We start from the raw sequence: 3979 nt of genomic DNA, 5'->3' as shown, positions 1-3979 counted from the left end.
TAGAAGTCATTGACAGAGTATATGAATGTACTTCTTGGAAAAGCCATGTGACCACAAGTATTTCAGAGGAAAAACGGCACATGGTACAGTTGCTATGAAAACAAAGAAAAAGCCAAGAGTTCTAGCTGTCTCACACGTTTTCAAAAGTGAGTTGGATTTTCTTCTGAGGAAGGACAAACAGAATAATGAACGCTAGTTGCCTTTCATTTCTGCCAGAATTTAACCATCCATGGATCTGCTGGTAATAAAAAATTGAAACCTATCCTCAGCAGGACTCATAGCAAAATCCTTTTACATCTCTATTTCTGAGGAGGAAACAAATCAGATGTCATATATGTAGTCTTGCTGGATCATGACTGAATTATAAATTTGTACAAAAACTATGGGAAAAATAAAAGTGAGGACCCAGGACAAATTTCTTTAAAAGTTGGGGGGTTACATGTTTTGTTTCTAATATTAAAGTTCTAAACAGTTGGAGGCAAATTCTACCCGAAAAAGTACACAATTGCCTTCCTGTTTAATGTGTTGAAGAAGAACTGGTTAATAATGCTTTCATGCATCAAGACTCACATTGATAGCAGTATTCTCAGTCCCAGCCCCACTGAGCCTGCAACCTCTTGAGAAAATAGTTTCCAGAACTGCCTAGGCCAATGACTAAAATTGTAGCTCCTCAAAGCTCTTGAGGCTGGAACAAAATCACTTTGTAGATGGTGAATGAGGATTAATATTGCAAGGTTCAGTGGCAGCAGGCCTTGTAAACGATAATTGATTCATTTTTGGAAACAAGTCCTTTCCCAGAAGGCCGTGAGAAAAGGACTATATGAGGAAACCAGGAGCCACCCATTCTGTAACCTTTACAGCATGTGTTCATGTTCAGAGACGGGTCCCTTGTTCCACAGGGATACCTATAAATTACACACAGGAGTCTGTGTAGACGTGTATGGAGACATATGGAGACCTTGTGTTCCCAAATCATTCTTTCCCCTCCCCCTTGTAATTTACGGTGATTCCCTTGTTGCTGTCTTGTCTGGCTATTAATTTACCAGAGGGAGTATTCTCTTGATTTATTTGTTATGAAACCTGAATAGAAGCTTATTAGAAGCTATTTGGATTTTTTTTAAGTGATGTTCATTTGAAAGAGTGAAGTAAGGTTAAAGAGCTTAACACACTGCCAGTTACAAACACATTCTCCCCAGTTCAAGGGGAGATACAGCAAATCAACTCTACCAACTGCATTTAACATCAAAGAGATAGGTGACTGTGATGGTGCGATGTAGTCTTTCCTATAATATCAAGAGTAAGACATTCTAAAGTGCAGTCCTCTGCACATTTACTAAAAATTTTCTCTGCATTCAATGGACAGCAGTCCTCAATACGTGTGTTTAGGCTTGCTGTCTAACAGTAGCATTAGACATTTAGGACTTTGAGAGCATTGTGGATTTTACCACTTAAAAGGAACCAATTTGGGGAGAGTATGAATGTTGGAGCAAACAAGGGAGTCTTGTGGCATTAATAAAATTATAGTGGAGTTTTACTTCTTCGGCTCTACAAAACCACCTTTTGTAATTTCACCCTTGGCTTTCATTTATGATTCTATATTTTATTTTCCCTTTTTATTTTAAGTTGTTCTGAATATACGTTGTGTCAGGAGGAAGGGAGATATGATTTAGTTTGTTGTCTGAAATGTATATAGGTTTGCAGCTTAGGCCTACAACATTAATAATGAAATTCAGTTTCAGAAACTGGTCTTCAAATGTTGGTTGCCTCCAGTATCAGCTTCTCTAGCTAGCATGGGAAATCTTCAAAAAGGATAGGAGTCTTAGTGCAACATCTGAAGGGCCACAGGACTCCTACCTTTCTAAGTTAGGAATCAACTATAGGATGTCTGCTAGAACTCCCAAGACGTGCTTCTGCAAACCCCAAATTCTCATGACATTTCGGCAATTTTGTGTGGAAATGCTAAAATTCTGCTTGATACCTCGAGAAATATTTCAGTAAATGGAGGGTGGATGTGACATACAATGGCACCCAGGATCAGAAAAGATTGAAAACTCCTGCTGTAGTGCACTTCATAATCTTAGACATATATCTAGGATAAATCCTATTAGAGGACACACACACACACGTCCTGAAGGATGGCAATGGGAAACCACAGTATATTGCTTTGAAGAAAATAACATAATTTTGTCCATGAAGTCACCAGGAGCCAAGGTCAACTCGAGGAAGGCATATGATGATGATGAGAGAGGAGGAATATAATTATTTGTTACTTTTGCCCATGGAAATAAGAAGCATATTTTGTTCTTAGAGGATATATACATTTTAGAAGAGGCATTCTTCCTATGTGAAGCAGGGAAATGCCATTTTTAAGAATATGTTTGCAATCTGTAACATTTATTAGTTTTTTTTTTTTAAATCCTTCTCAATTAAGCTCAATTTAATTGTCCAGGAAACATAGAACTTTGGATCTACTAACCAACATGTCACCTTTTTCTCAAATGGACATGTTACTGGGAAGCATTTCCACCCCACAGTGAGGCCTTCAACAGGGGACTTTTCTCCTTGTGAGATTGTGGGATCCAATAGCCCTCAGCTGCCGTTCCTGAAAGTTTAAGATTACTTGCTTAAAATGTCTTTACAGTACCAATCTGCGCACGTGTAATCCAAACCAATCTGCATTGTGTTAAAAGAAAGTTATAATTGTCATTTTAAGTGTTTAACAGACTCACGTTGCAGACTTAATTTGCAGCAAGAGAAGACGGCTTTGTATTTTGTCAGCACACTGGTTCAGTATTGCTTACACTACAGTTTCTCGCTTTCCAATACTTTCCTCACCTTTGCATATAATGTCCAATACTTTCCTAACTTTGCATATAAACAAGTGCTGGGCTGCTAAACTGCTAAACTTTTGCTCTTGCCTTCAGAAGAGAAGTAAACTTAGTAATGTTGTTGCCCAAAGAAAAAAGGATTGGATTTGCACATGTGACCACTAATGAGTGATAACACAGATTTTAGATTATGGTTTATGGACCTCAGGAAATTCCTACTGTAGTTAGAGCATGATGGCACTTCATGGGTGTGATGTACAAACAAATACTTGGGGAAGGGAAAAAAAGAAAATCAGGATTGGAAACTCAGCAACTAGAAAGGGAGATGTTAAGTTCCCTCAGTATCCCTGTGCTGTTGTCCCCAGGTTGTTGCTTACCTCAGAAGAGAAGTTAGTCTTACACAATATACCCATAAATGTACATTTTTAAGACGTAGTATGGGTCTCTTAAGCATATCTGTACCTTTCTCAAAGCTGATACCCTCTATATCCCTCATCCAAAGGCAGCAACAATGAAAGTCTTGATGATGGGAACTGCAGTCCAATACATTTTAGGAGGCCAGATTAAGGAAGCCTGCCTGAAGGTTTCCTAGTGGCTGCTACCCTAGCTGTTAAAAGAAAAGCAACAGATTTATGATTTGTGAGAACATACATTATACACCTAGCTCACTGGTGCATATAGGATACATTTATTTCACATGAATGCAGAAAGCCTGCCTTTCATTGGCAACCACAAAGATTAGTGGTTTCAGGTTGGACAATTAATTTCAGCTTTTATTTTCCAAATAGTTTCATTTCCCTTTAGTCTTTTTTTTAATGAATGAAAAAAATAGACAATTTATTAAAAGCAAGTAAAGAATAGTGGGCTAATAAAAACAACAATATATCGTAAGAAAGATTAAGGATATTCAACATAAATGAACAGAGAATATGCATAAGGTTTTTTTTTAAAGAAACAGCAATAGTGGGTAGAAGCAAACTTGAAAAAAAATATGTATAGGGATTGGAAGCCAAGCAAATCAATTAGTCATTGCTGACATAAATTTCCCTTTCTTGGGGACGTTTAAACTCCTCATATCCCATGGATGAACTCTGCAGCACCTGCAGTCTATTTCTTTTCAGTAAGGAGATGATAACTACTGTAGATGGTTT

The sequence above is a fragment of the Python bivittatus genome, unplaced genomic scaffold, assembly GCF_059951505.1.
Source record: "Python bivittatus isolate LINGU-HERP-01145 unplaced genomic scaffold, Pbiv_v1 ctg000700_np1212, whole genome shotgun sequence".
Classification (NCBI taxonomy): Eukaryota; Metazoa; Chordata; class Lepidosauria; order Squamata; family Pythonidae; genus Python; species Python bivittatus.
This window is presented reverse-complemented; position numbering follows the sequence as displayed.